This window comes from Lutra lutra, chromosome 1, assembly GCF_902655055.1.
Source record: "Lutra lutra chromosome 1, mLutLut1.2, whole genome shotgun sequence".
In the NCBI taxonomy this organism is placed as follows: Eukaryota; Metazoa; Chordata; class Mammalia; order Carnivora; family Mustelidae; genus Lutra; species Lutra lutra.
This window is the reverse complement of record NC_062278.1, coordinates 68999900-69015348: the sequence shown is the minus strand read 5'-3', so window position 1 is coordinate 69015348 and position 15449 is coordinate 68999900. Positions and strand designations below refer to the sequence as shown.

Sequence of the window (15449 nt, the reverse complement as noted above, 5' to 3'; positions counted from 1 at the left end):
AATCATGCACATCATTAAGAAAAAAATAAATAAAAGTGATGGTTTCCTGTCTTCCCCAGAACCACTCTGCAGAGGCAACCATTTCTCATCTTTCATGACATTTCTTCTGGTAGGTATCTCCACAGCTTTGAACAATATGCTCATATTATGATTGCATGATGTATCCACATTTAAAAAAATTTTATTTATTTATATATACAGAGAGAGTGTGCATGAGAGCAAGGGAAGGGGCAGAGGGAAGGAATCTTAAGCAGACTTCCTGCTAAGCAGGGGAGTCAGGCACTGGGCTTGACCTCAGGACCCTGGGATCTTGACCTGAGGTGAAATCAGGAGTCAGATGCTCAACTGACTGAGCTACCCAGGCACCCCATGATGTATCCCTTTTAAGAGGGTGAGAGAAGAAGAGAGAAATGAGTCTATCAACAGAACAAACATTTGAATTATACCTGACTTGTCATTAGTGACACTGAGGCTAAAAAGCATTGGAGTGATTTTTCAACAGCCCGAGGAAAAAAAACAACAATGTTTAATGTAAAAATCTACTACTAGTTAAGGTATCAATTACATGTGAAAATTAAAGACAAGGATGAAGAATATTTATCACTCATACATACTTTTTAAAAAAGTTACCTGAGGATGTACCTCAGTGAACTAAGGGAGTAAGGCCATAAAAGAATGAAATGTGGGGCCCAGCCAGCAATCTAAGCCAGTGAAGAGACTGAGGGATTCCTGTGCAGGAGCTGTGGAGGTCTCAGCGATCGCAGGAACAAAGATGGGGATATGATAGAATCCATGATTAGATAAGGAGATTAGACAGACTTGAGGATAAAATAATGGCAAAGATTCTCAGAAAGGCAAATACAAACTTGAGGGGGAAAAAACTCAAAAAGCTATAAAAGAAAAGAAATGCAACCAGAGTGACTAATTGTCCTATAGCAAACAATATTTTCATGGTCATAATAATGTAAACCCAGTAGCTCATTTCAACATCTTAGACTAAGACTATTGAGAGAGCATGGAAGACTTAGTTTGGTCACAGAACACATGACAAATGTCATAGAGAACATTTTCTGTATCCTCGATATACAAATTTAATGATTATATGTCTAGGAGACTTATGTCCTTCACCTATGGGAAATGTCTTATAGTTCCCATTATCTATATTTTTTCTTCTGGTAACTTAATCAGATGTGGGATATCCTAGATTAGCCCTCTGTGATTCTTTTTTTTTTTTTCCTCTTATGATTTCTATCACTTTGTCCTTTCTCTGGGATATATCTTTGAATTTACATTGCAATGCTTCTATTGAATTTTCTATTTTTTACAGGTGTATTTTTAAAAAGATTTTTAAAATTTATTGAGAGAGAGAGGGAGAGATCACAAGCATGGGGGGGGGGAAGGAGAGGGCCAGAGGGAGAGCAGAAGCAGACTCTGCTGAGCAGGGAGCCCACCGGTGTAGGCTGATCCCATGACCCCAGGATCATGACCTAAGCCAAAGACAGACACTTAACTGAACCACCCAGGCGCCCCTTACAAAAATTTTTAAAATATTTTATTTATTTATTTGTCAGAGAGAGAGAGAGAGTGCACACACAAGCAGGCAGAGTGGCAGGCAGAGGCGGAGAGAGAAGCAGGCTCCCTGCCAAGCAAGGAGCCTGATGTGGGACTCGATCCCAGGACCCTGGGATCATGGCCTGAGCTGAAGGCAGCGGCTTAACTGACTGAACCACCCAGGTGTCCCTACAAATGTATTTTTAATTTCCAGAGGCTATTCATACTTCTCTGATTATTCCTCTTTCATTGCATCCTGTTCTCTTATGATGCAGTGTCTTCTTGAACACCTCCGAGAATACTAATTGGAGGTTTCTTTCCTTCCTTCTGTTTCCTATTTTTACTCTTTTCTCTGGTAACTTTTTTAAAAAAGATTTTATCTGTTTGACAGAGAGGGAGAGAGAGAGAGAGAGAGCCCTCACATAGGCAGGGGGGCAGGAGGCAGAGGGAGAGGGAGAAGCAGACTCCCTGCTGAGCAGAGCTCCAATAAGGGGCTCCATCCCAGGACCCTGGGATCATGACCTGAGCAGAAGGCTGCTGCTCAACTGACTAAGTCATTCAGGCATCCCTCCTCTGGTCATTCTTGTGTTTATTTGTATCTATCTTTCATGCTGTGATCTTTCTTCAAATATCTGGTCATCCTCAGTTGTCTTTACTTCAGAATGAGACAGTAAGACGTTACTTCGTGTACTTTTTGTTTTTTTCACCCAGGTGGGGTTTATTGAGTCTTCACCTTGTGGTGGTCTAGCTTTGCGAGCTGTGTGATCTTAAGCAAGTTATCTAACCACTCCATGCTTCAGTTTCTTCCTAGAGTTGTGAGCATTAAATAAATTAATATATAATGTAGTCATTATAGTGCTATGTAACTATTTGCTACTTGTATAACTTTTACTATGATTACTTGGGAGAAACCCAGGTATTTGGCTAGGGAACTCCTAAATACCAATAGATCAGGGGACTTATCTGTGGGGCCATTACATTTTGTACAGAAGAGAATATTGTTGTTTTTTTATTAGGAGTAGGGCGATGCAGGGGGGAGAGGCCAACTGCTTCTTTGTACTATTTTATCCATCACCACAATTTCAGCCCATCACTCACTCACTTGAATTGCCTAGAGCCCCAAGTTCTGCTCTGCAAAACATTTCCTTCTTGGTTCAATCCTCCTCAAACCTCCACTCATGCAGTATATGGGTTTAGCTTCCTTTGTTCTCTTTCTTCTGCTACCACTCTTCCATCCACTGATTATCCTCTGGAAAAAATCTTTGAAATCTGTTATCTGCTGAGAGTCCCTCTGCCGTTACTGGGTATTTATCTCTTTTTAAATACCTTTATTTTCATTTTGGTGGGGTCTTGGTGACAATAAAATCAAGCGTGCCTAATCTGCCATCTTTAAATCAGACATTCATAAATTCTCTTGACAGATACAGTGCCAGGTTCCATGTTTAAAATCCTTGGATTTTTATGCACTTTTCTTACACTTGTAGGGCCATTTAAGCTTGGGGGAGATGAGGAAGGAAGGGAAGAAAGGAAGTGGTAACCAAAGTGACTTGATTTAGTTTGTGTCCCTTAGAAGACAGTCTACTAATGAATTCCTCTCCTGGAATGATCCAGTTGATCTGAATTTGCAGTCAGCAGGAGAGAGGGTTTTAGGCAAAGTTTCAGGAAAGATATCACAAGTAATAATAAAAATAAATCACTTAAAAAGAGTGAGATATAAATTGCTTCTAAGTTCTGAAGTTATTAGGGCATTTCTTTTACTGTAACTACTACCAGATCATTCCTTCATAATGCTATTGCTGGAAGTCAGTATGTATATTAGCTCAAGAAGATTTGGGGCTATTTCTGCAAAATGCAGTAGTAATTCTATTATGAATAACATAATAATGGCATATGATTCACTATTTTCATTACATTTATCATAAGCAGATATTGAGTAAATTTAGGCCACCACTTTGAAGCTCAAGTTGGCAGAATTCACAATCATTTGTGAAATCTAAGCATCTTAAAATTTTACTTTTAAGCAATAATAACTTCAATAGGTTATGGACTACTCTTCAAACAAATAATTAAAGAAATAATAGATTGGTAACCACAACCCTAGTTGAGGAAATTACTAATAGCTAATCCATGTTAAAGGAAAACATGTTTTAACCATGACATATGTTATTAGTTAGGGTCTAACCAGAACAACAGAAACCATTATACAGATTTATAACCGAGGAAGTTTAATGCAAAGAATTAGTTATACAAGTTGATGAATGACATGAGAAATTTAAGTTTGTGACGGTGGGAAGTCACTCACAACCCTGAGCTGGAGGGACAGTCAGAGGTAATGGTATTACCAGAGGCCAGGGGTTGGGATCACCAAAGCAGCTGGAACCACAGCAGGCCCTTCATACCATTCAATGGCAGAAGGCTTCGAAAGAAACATCCTTGTCTTTCCCTTCCTTCCACCCCAGGGCTTCTCACAGGCTGAGCCCAGCTGGAACCCAAGTGACTAGGCGGTTGGGGAAACCTGTCTTCAGTGGTCAGTCCCCTGAGACACAGAGCAGAGCAGGTAAAAGTGAGGAATGGGTCTGAAAGTAAATGGGTGCATGACCTATACAACATATACATAGTATAATAGACCATATAGACATTCCTTAGTTTAAATATATGACAAGTACTGGTGTACAATATATGTATGTATAACTCTGTAGTTATATTTGTACTTGGATTAAATTGGAACCATAGTTTTGGCCAATTGAGCTCAGAATATCTAAATGGATTAAAATCAGGTTCAAATGAGCCAGTAAATGATTACAAACATAGCTGTCAATTAAATGAGGCTTCTTGGGGGCACCTGGCTTGCTCAGTTGGTAGAGCAGCATGTGAGTCTTGATCTTGGGGTTGTGAGTTCGAGCCCCATCATGGGTGGAGAGATTACTTTAAAAAAAAAAAAAAGGGTAAATGATGCTTTTTATTTTTTAAATTGGGAAACACATCAACCACCCACCTTTGGACATGCAAACCATTTCCCTCCTTTCATTTTCCATCTACTACTAACGCTAGGAGCATACAGTCTGAGAGGCACCACAGTTCCCATGATGGCACAAATGACGTGCAACCTGCTCATGCAGAACTCACAGGCTGTGTGGTTTTTTAAACCAAGGACACCCAAGTTTAAGATTCTTTGGTAAATTTCACAGGACTATCAAAGAAAGATATTCTGAAATGTAGGCTTTACAAATAATGAAGAACAGTTCTTTGATTCTTCCTTCATAAAAGCTAGCAGTGGAAGTGCCGCGCTGGCTGTTTTCCCACACTAATTTCCTCCTGGCAGATGGCAGAATAAAACATTCACATGAGACAGTGCCTTCTTTCAGAGACTCAAATCCACAAAGTACATGGAGAAGAAGGCTTGGGTCTTGGTCTCCTTCCGATGTGAGCATTAAGCTATAAATAAAAACCTCGGAGGATGTGAGAGATGCCTTCGGCCCATACCAATGCCTGGCTCCAAGGACTGAGCTGAGCTGAGCCCGGCTGGACACTGACTCATTTGCCATTTACCCTGAATGTCAGTGTCTCTTCCTAACCCTCCTCTGCTCCCTCAGTCAGAATGTAAGCCAGGAGGAAATAAAAATATTAAGACTATAGACTGCGCTCCTTTTCTATTCTAACCTTTTGTTGCAATGGAAGAATGGCTTGGACAAACAAAAGGGAACTGCACAATTAGTTCTAAATAATTATAATAAAAATGGGTGGGAGGGAGAAGAGGAGAAAGAGCAGAATAAAGGGGGAGGAGCTAAGGAAGGCACTTCCCCAGTTAATGGAAGCATTTATTCAAAGCTGCTCCCCTCACTGCCACCCTAGCTTCAAGGTTATTCACAAAGAAAGTCTCCTGGTAACTGGTTATCAGCCCTGGCTAATTACTGGGGGCATGAAGCCACCTAAATCAGATTCTCTGGGGTGAGACCCAGGTGTCAGTATTTTTAAGATCTCTGTTTCCAATGTGCAGCCAGAATGGAGAACCTTAGAGGTATGCCCCATCTTGGGCAGAACTTGGCCAAAGGTGAACAGCAGGAGTTTCGGAGGTGACTGGAAAGGAATCATAGTCACTATTTAGAGCAGTGGCTCCCAGTTGGGGGCTGTTCCAGGAAATTTCTTCTCACTGAGCAGCTCAGTAATCCAGAAACTGCCACTCCCAGCCCCTCCTGAGGACTGACATTGCCTTCTACTCACATGCTCTGAGCAGAAGTTCCCAGTGGCGGTGATCTTGTCTCCTGGGTGGCCTTTGGGAACTCCATGGGGGTGTTTGCAGATGCCACACTGATTAATAGGTTACCACTTGGGTGGAAACTAGGCTATTGGAATGGGTGAGGGAGGCAAGAGGAAGGAAACTAACATTGGAAACCTCCCGTGTAGTAGGCACTCCGATGGGCTCTTGGGAGAGATGCAGGCCCCCCCTCCTTCCCACTTTTCCACCCCCAACACAAGCACATGCACACACTCACCCACGAACTACAGCCTTATACAGCTTTTCTGAGTTTAGGGAGAAGAAATGTACCAGTGCAAGGAAGCTAAGAGATAGAACCCAGGGATAATATGGGAGAATACTCTCCTTGCCTAATAAAGCCTGGATAATTAGCTCACACAAAATAGGGTCAAAGTTGAGTCAGCAGAAGCACTATGAATCTCAAATGCAGACAGATGGGGTTGGGAAAGGAAAAACCTATCCTCACAGCTCGAGGTCTGCTTGGCTTTAGAACTTACAGGACAGAAAGTGCAGCAGCATGAGCGGAACCCCACAATTCTTTAATGCTCATATACCTGTGTCCCCCATGGGGCAGAGTTCACCTTTCCCAGCATGAGCCCATACCAGCTGTCCAGGCCCATGTGTTCATCTGCAAGCACTGTGGCTATTCCACACCTGTGTCCCGAGGACTGACCCTGGTCAGCCCCAACCATCCCTCCCAAAGCCTTTTTTTTTTTTTTTTTTTTTTTTTTAATGTTGTGGCCTCCCGGGAACACTGCATCTTCTCTTCCCACAGAAACCACCAGAGCTTCTTCCCAGGCCAGACATCTTCCCATGATGCCTCATCTTTTCAACCCACTAGAACATAGTCTCACCCAGCTTCCTTCTTTTGCCCACTTCCCAGCCTGACCTCCTACACTCTGGATATTATGCCCACTTCTCACAGCTATTTTTCTAGGGGTCACCAGGGCTCTCCTAACTGCCTATTCTGGTGGCCTCTTCTCAGGTTTTTGTTTGTTGAATAGATTTTAGATTTTCTGAAGTTTTCAAACACAGAAATACAATAGTGTAACAAATACACCCATTTCTTTGATTTAGCCATTATCAACATTTTGCCATAACTGTTTCCTTTTGTTGAGTTATTATATAATAAATTACAGATATTCTGACATTTCACTCTAAAATAATTCAGTATGCATTTCTAAAAAATAAGAATATTTTTCCACATGACCATAGGATCCTATCACACCTACTAAAACATAGTTCTGTAACATACATTTTCCACGTTCCAATTTCCTCACCTGTTCTAGAAATGTCTTAACAGCTAGTGCATTCAGACCAAGCTGCAATCATGAAAGTCCACTGTTTATGGCGTTGTGTCTTGGTTTTCACCAGTGACCTATCTCACTGTAGCATTTGCTTCCACTAAGCAGTTTCTTCTGGGAGGTCCTCCTTCGGTTTTCATAATGTCAATTCTCTTTTCACTGCCTATTCTTGGCCATCTGTTTTCATCTCAGACCCTTCCTTTGCCACTTATCTTTTCAGTATTGGTGCTTCACGGAACTCTGTCCTTGGCTATCCATTCTCACCTTACACTTACATCCCCAGCAATTCTCCTGAACCATAGTCCACTGAATGGCTATACCACATTTTGTTTATTCATTTACCAATTTATGGACTTTTGGGTTGTTTCTATTTGGGGGCTATTATGAATAATGCTGCTGTGAATAGTGTTTGTATAAGATCATTTGTATTTGTACACACATTTTTTGGTGCGGGCATATATTTTACTTTCTCTTGGGAATATACCTGGGTGTGAGATTGCTGAGTCATATGGTAATCTTACATTTAACAGTTTGGGAAGCTGCCAAATGTTTTCCAAAGTGTCGTTACTGTTTTACAGTCCTACTAGCAACATATAAGGGTTCCAATTTCTCTACATCCTTGTCAACACCTTAGTGTCTTTTTTTTTTAAGTTTTATTTATTTATTTGTTTGTTTGTTTGTTTGTTTGAGAGAGACAGCGCAGGAGTGGCAGGGAGGGGCAGAGGGAGAAGGAGAAGCAGACTCCCTGATGAGCAGGGAGCAGAGGTGGGGTTCCATTGTAGGGCTCCATCCCAGGACCCTGAGATCAGAGATCACGAGTTGAAGGCAGACACTCAATTGACTGAGCAACCCAGGCAGCCCTATTGTCTGTCTTTTTGATTATAGTCATCTTAGGTGTGAAACGATAGCTCATTTTGGTTTTGATTTGCATTTCCCTAATGGTTGGTAGTTTGAGCATCTTTTAATGGGCTTCTCAGACACTTGTACTTTTTTTTTGGTGGGGGGGGAATGTTTATAGAGGGCTTTTTGCCAATTTTTAAATTGGGTTACTTGTCTTTTTAATTTTTGAGTTGTAAGAATTTTTATATATTCTAGAAACAAGTCCCTTAGCAGAGATATGATTTGCAAACATTCTGTGGGTTTTCAGGATGCTTTTTATAAAAATCTCATAGGAGAGGAGTATGGATGTGTGTATGTGTACGTGTGTGTGTTTCTTTTTTTTTTTTTTTTTTTTTAAAGATTTTATTTATTTATTTGACAGAGAGATCACAAGCAGGCAGAGAGGCAGGCAGAGAGAGAGGAGGAAGCAGGCTCCCTGCTGAGCAGAGAGCCCGATGCGGGGCTCGATCCCAGGACTCCGAGACCATGACCTGAGTCGAAGGCAGCGGCTTAACCCACTGAGCCACCCAGGCGCCCCCGTGTGTGTGTTTCTTAAGGTTTAGGACAGTGCTTAGTCTCCAGCCCAGTACATATTCAATAAATACTTATTGAATTCAGTTGAATTCTTCATAGGTTTTCTGGCAAAGTCTTTGACCATCTGTTTTACTCTCCCCTCAACTTGAACTTTCATTCTTAGACTGTAAGAAAATGCACATAAAAATGAAGAATATGCACAATTTGGACTGGACATATGCATTTTTTTAAAAAATCTAAAATGTAAGTGTTTTTTAACAACAGATTTTAACAAATCATTTAACCTCTCTGTTTCCTCAGCTGCAAATTGGATGATTACATGATCATCTTGATGCTTGCTTCTACTTTAACACTAAATGTATTTAATAATAATAAGCCAAGACCATTCCTGGTGGCATGCTGGGCTCAGATCAAGTCACTTGGAATAATCACTGTGTCTGTCTTGTCTCTGCTATATTACAAGCACAGAGCACTGTGACCTACACATAGCAGGTAATAAATTGAGTGAATAATCCCTGCTAAGCCTACACCTCTCCAAATACACTGGTGACCTCCACATTTGCATCTCTAGCCTGGACTCGTTTCCTGATGGATCCCTTTGCTCATTCAATACTTACATCTGCAGGGCTAACAGAAATCACAATTGTAATGTGTCAAAAATTGAACACGTGATTCTCCACACCTCCTTAAACTAGCTCTGTCTCCCCACCCAACCTCAGACCCTTTTTTTTTTCCTTCATGCCCAGCATGAAGGCCACTGCGGGGCTTGAACTCAAGACCCTGAGAGCAAGACCTGAGATGAGATTAACAGACTTACAGACTTACCCACCTAGGTGCCCCCACTGGGCTAATTTCAGTAAATGGCACCAAAGAGATGCTCAGGCAAAATGATTAGTAGTCATTCTTAACTGCTCTTCTTCCTTAAAAGTTATTTAATTTGTCAAAAAGCCTTATCAGTTCTACCTTCAAAACATATTCCAAATCCAATGCCTTCATACCCTCTTCATAGGTCACCACTCTGACCCAAGCCACTATCTTGTATCCCCTGGATTCCTATAGCAGCCTCCTAACTGATGTCCTGGAATCTACTTTACCCACCCTAAACTGCTTTCTTCATGCAAGGGGGCCAGGATGATTCTCAAAAAACTGAAGCCTGATCATACCACTCTCCTGTTCAGAACTTTCCAATGAACCTCCAACCATACTCAGAATCAATTCAAAATCCCACCAAAGGCCTAGAAAGCTCAGGTGATCAGGGCTTGGCTTCCTCTCTGGTCTTACATTCTCTTTCTCTCTCTGTCTTGCTAACTCCAGTTTGACCTTATGTTCCTTGAACATGGCCAGCATGCTCTACCTCAGGGCATTTGCACATACTGCTCTTTGCCTGCAACACTGGTTCACCTGAGATTTCAACATGGCTTACTCTCTTGCTTCATTCAGGTCTCTGAATGTCACCACCTCAGGGAGGCTTACCCAATCGCCTTTCTAAAGAAGCCCCCTTTCAACTTAATGTCCCTTTATTCTGCTTTATGTTCATTCATGGTGTTTAACATTTCCTAAATTACAGTCTGTATTTGTTTACTTGTTTCCCCCACTAGAATGCAAGCTCTATGAGAGCAGACATCTCACCTTAATTTATTGCTTTGTTTATTGCTGCATCCCTAGTGCTGGATATCATTTCCAGCACATTATAAACATTCAGTAGATGCTGTGGAATGATTAAATAAGGTGTGATATCATATTTCTCATCTGAGAGCAAGCCCTGGGTTTGTGCTTTGGCTATGCAACTTAATAACTCAACAGCCTTGGGCCAATCATTGAATCTCTCTAGGTCTTGGTTTCCTCATCTATAAAAATGAGCTATTAATACCCACTGTGAAGGAGGCTTAGAGATGAAAGTGTCTGGTTCAAGCACTCACTTCGTAGATCTGTCATTACCCATAAAAACAAACACCCCTCTTCATGCATGACTTGGTTGAGGGACAAAGGAGATCATCAAACCTGCTCTCCTAGAACCAGAGTTTACTGACGGAAAACTGCACACTTGGGGCTGAGGAAGAAAATGAATCCATTTCAGTGCGGAAGACTCAGAGATCTGGGTTTATACACCAGCCAGAATAGCTGGGCTTAGATATACGGCTTCCAAATTCAAGTCAAGGAGCTGCTTTGTTCTGCGGACAGCAGCAGGGTTGAAGGCGATGATTCAAAATGATCCACTGGGGCGCCTGGGTGGCTCAGTGGGTTAAGCCACTGCCTTCGGCTCAGGTCCTGATCTCAGGGTCCTGGGATCGAGTCCCGCATCGGGCTCTCTGCTCGGCAGGGAGCCTGCTTCCCTCTCTCTCTCTCTGCCTGCCTCTCTGTCTACTTGTGATCTCTCTCTGTCAAATCAATAAATAAAAAAATCTTAAAAAAAAAAAAATGAACTCCACTTTTGTCTCATCTGGTCCTGTGACCAGACTGCAGGCCACGCCCCATCCAGGGCAGTGATTTCCTCTCTGCGAAGAGGCCCTTGAACAGGGTGAAATGCCGTGCAGCCCCGGCAGAGGACGAGGCACTGCTACATGTCCTGACATGCAAAGGTCTTTAACACATGAAAATCTCCAGTTCCAGATAAAATATCGCGCACAAACACTCACCAAGAACACTCCACTCTATGTGTATACAGGTTTCTACGGAAGTACACAAACATACAAAGGCGTCTGGAAGGATGGAAACCCTATAGGTTGTGCTCGTTTGTTCCGAGAGGTGGGATGCTGGCTGAAATTGGAAGTAGGTGTCAAAGGAGATCAGCTTCATCCAGAATCTTTTTTATGAAGAGAATGTATTACTTCTGTTGCTGAAAATTAATTTTTAAATTTGCCCAAACAAGATGATGCTAAAACACACATTTAAGTAAAATGAAGGAGTTCACTTTGCCCTAACTAGCAGTTCTCCAATGGGACAGTCACTCCCAGTGGGTGCTTGGTGGCACTTTTTTGGTTGTCAAAAGACTCTAGCGCTATTGACATTTATTTTCCCAGGGACGAGGGATTTAACTGCCTGTGTGTGTGACAGAGTCCCATGGCATAACACCATATCTCAGCCCAGATACCAACAGCAGTCGTAGTGAGAAACACTACCCAAAAGCTGGGGTTTGTTGTACTTATGAATTCATCTTCCTACCAAGAATTTTCTGTCTTTGGGGGCACATGGGTGGCTCAGGCAGTTAAGCAGCTACCTTCAGCTCAGGTCATGATTTGGGCCCCGCATCAGCACTCTCCCTCTCAAGTAAATAAATAAATAAATAAAATCTCTTTTAAAAAAGGGAATTTTCAGGGTGCCTGGGTAGCTCAGTGGGTTGAGGAATCTGCCTTCGGCTCAGGTCATGATCCCAGGGTCCTGGGATCGAGCCCGGCATCAGGCTCTCTGCTCCACGGGAAACCTGCTTCCTCCTCTCTCTGCCTGCTTCTCTGCCTATTTGTGATCTTTGTCTGTCGAATAAACAAACAAAATCTTAAAAAAAAAAAAAGGGAATTTTCTGTCTTTGATTTGAGCTACTGAGATGTCCAGCCCATGTTCCATCTGGATATACAGGACAGTAAATTTTATAATCAATGGTCAAGCAAAGTAAGTTGAAAGCATGCCAATGGCTGTGTCTGGGAAGCACAAGGGGGTTGGTCTTTATACCTCCCATCTAGAGTATGTGAATATTACTGAGAACAAGGGTTGTCCCGGCACCAGCCACTTTGTACTTTGTACTAAGGTTTTCAGACAAATGTCCCATTGGTCAGCAGTCAGGCAAGGGCAGAGAGCCCTTATGGGCAAGTTGGGAAGGCCTCTTTACCCATGATTCCCACACAAGACGGTCTGCCTTCAGACCATCTGCCTTTGGGAAGCAGCTTTCAGCCTACAGAAATAGTGACGGAATGGTGATGATAGGCAAAACAGAAAGTGCTATCATTTCCCCCATAGATTCCATACTCTTGGACATTATCATGATGCATGCATTCAACAAATATTTATGGAGCAACCACTATGCGTCAAGACTGTGCTTGGTGCTGAGATGTACAGAGAAGGAGACAGGTGGGAAAGACGTAATAAACAGATCCACATCAATCAGATTTTTTTTTTAAGATTCTATTCATTTATTTGACAGAGAGAGATCATAAGTAGGCAGAGAGGCAGGTAGAGAGAGGAGGAAGCGGGCTCCCCGCTGAGCAGAGAGCCAGACTTGGGACCCCTGGGATCATGGCCTGAGCCAAAGGCAGAGGCTTTAACCCACTGAGCCACCCAGGTGCCCCAATCTGATCATTTTAAATAGTGTTAACTGTTGGGATGGAACAGGAGGAATGCAGTTGATAGTTACTAGGAGCGGGGGTCAACATAACTACGGAGCTCAGCAGAGGCCAGACTCAGGAGGCGGGCTGGGGGAAGAGGCTGGGGATGGTTCTAGGGGCCACCGTGGAAGGCTTACGCCTGTGTAGCTGTTCCCGTCTCTTCCACCCCAGCCAGGGCAACAGGCCCTCAGGGATAGCAGATGTGCTCCAGGTCCCGTGGGTCGTCGGGGCTCCTGAGCAGATAAAATTATCACAAGTAACATTCATACTGCTGTTGATTTTGTTTTCCAGCTGTCTCCACCCAAGATTTCCTGTATCTGAGGAAGCTGATTTCATGTGTTTCAGAGGTGTAGGGGTACACTGGTGGATCACTGGAATGTGCTTTCAAAGTTATTGTTACTTAAAAACACTTGCTTGGCACTCACGTTGTGTCAGGCACTGCTGTAAGCATTTTACAAATGTTAAGTCATTTTGTCCTTACAGGAAACCTACATGCCAAGTGCTGAGGTATTACTATCCTCTGTTTACTCACGAGGACATGGGACTGTTCTGCCAATCACTGCCCTTCCCCATCAGGTGCAGTGTGATCTCACCTGCTGGAAACATCAGCATCGGGTGGGGATAAGGCAGCAGCAGCCATGGGGTCAGAAAGGCAGACTTTTGACAGCCCACCAGTTACTGAATCAGACTCTGTTCTCTCCAGGTGATTCTTACGGATGGCCAAGTTCAAAACCACTGATCCAGTCCATTTTTTTCATTTTTAGGGAGATGATCTAAGGCTGAGACTTCCTGATTAGCTAATCCTTCAAAATCAAATCAGATGAGGGTTCATTTTTACGTACCCTTTTTCCTCCTCAGTTAAAGTTCATTTCTCAGGTAGAGGAACCAAGCACAACAGGGTTAGAATCAACCAGTAAACAACATGAAAGCAGGACATAGTATGTACAAAGGGCTGGGTTTGGTGGTGCCGGGGTGTTGGGGAAAGTAGACCAGAGAAGCCGCAAACAACAAGACATTGTCCCTGCCTGGAGGAGCACCTTATCCCCATGTGGAGAAAAGATACATAAATGTCAAAAATGTCAAAAAAGATACACAAATGTTTGGGCAGACAGACAGAGGTACTGTATTTTTACAGTGACATCTTATCCCACAAACAACTGAGGAGTCATCAATTTAACTATACATCCCTGAGAGAAAGTAAAGAAGCAAGAGAGAGGAAAGGGGGGGAAGGGAGAGAGGGAGAGGATGAGAGAGAGAGAGATTGAGGAAGGAAGTAAGGAAGGAAAGGAGAGAGGAAACGGGGATAAGAAGAAAGGGGCAGGACAGGGAGAAGACTTAATGTTATGGGGTATTCCCCCCACATTCCTCCAATGAGATGTCTCAGAGGGAACATGCATTTCCCTGGGAGTCCTCAGCTACCATGGGCTTTTCTAGCTGAGAATGGATCTAATATTTAAAGATTTTTCATAAAGCATAGCCCCTAAATACCAGCCAACCACATCACCTGCTTCTCAACCAAGACACGCGGTCCGCTCCCATGCTAGAGGGAAAACTGACTGTTTAGGGCTTACTGAGAGACATAGGTGTCCCATACTTTATTGGGTGATTTAAAGGATTTTCAAGAGACATTTTTTATTAAATATGTTTTCATCTTTGTGCTGACTTCAAACACTACCGTCTACTTAAGAGGTAACTGGACTGTGTGTGAAGGCCTCATATTTTCTGACTTTCTCTATTGTCAAAACTGAGAAAAACTGGCCAACCAGACCCCATCCGAGGCTGCCAAGTCCACACTGAGGGGAGGAGATGAGGTTACTGCCTCCAGAGGAAGCAAGAGCATCACAATCTCTGATGGCATGTGTCATTGAGAATTTCTGCCCACATTGTCACTGGGTTTGCACAGTAGAAACATGTGCTCACACCCCCGCAAAGTACAGTGCCAGGTGTATCTGTGTCCATGAGAGGGTGCAAGGCAAGGGGTCACCGCAACCCCAGTTCCTCTTTCCCCACCCACATGTTTCCTGTCCTGGAAAGCCGAGGCCCTCGTACTTGGCCTCTTGCAGCCAGCCTCTCCTGTTGGTGCTGCTTGACCCTGTTGTGACCTCTGCACCGATCAGGCAGAGTGGACTACTCAGCACAGGCTGGACCCAGTCACCTCCAGGGTCTCCCTCTTCTAAACACAATCCAAGGGGTGCCCAGTCCTGCGGTCAGGTAGTAGCAGTCTCTGGTACCAGAAGGATCTTTAGATTTGGGGCTAGTAGCCATCTCAAGCACACAGGAACAGGCAAGAAACACAGGGACGAGGTGGCCTGAAGTGAGCAACCAACCAGGTGAGCAATCTCCCTCCTCAAGCTTTCTGTGCCCAGCTGCACCTGACACACCATCCTAGGGGTCCTTTGCCTAGGCCTTTACTGCACCCCATCCCCCTTTTATTGAGCTGGTGGGCCTTGGGTTGTCTTCTGTGTACAAACAAAGCTTTGCCAGCCTGGGCTTTATACTGTCCTCCTGGGGCTCTGAAGGCCTCCCTAGAGCAGATAGGTCTTCTACCCACTTGGATACCTCACTGGAGAGCTTCAATCACTTGTGACATTCTGTGAGCCCCAAAATGCA

At 43.4% G+C, this 15449-nt stretch overlaps 1 protein-coding gene across 2 annotated transcripts in view; it reads right to left on the bottom strand.

Moving 5' to 3' along the window:
* Positions 1-15449, bottom strand: part of ZBTB38 (zinc finger and BTB domain containing 38) — a 140296-nt gene that overhangs the window by 101757 nt on the left and 23090 nt on the right. Inside the window, exon 3 of one of the 2 annotated variants that reach the window (XR_007126707.1) lies at positions 12773-13072. The exons of the other annotated variant lie outside the window; for it this stretch is intronic. The gene's annotated coding sequence lies outside the window, so the exon portion shown is untranslated. Of the gene's footprint in view, positions 1-12772; positions 13073-15449 lie in introns of those variants that run through there. 2 annotated transcript variants of the gene reach the window in all.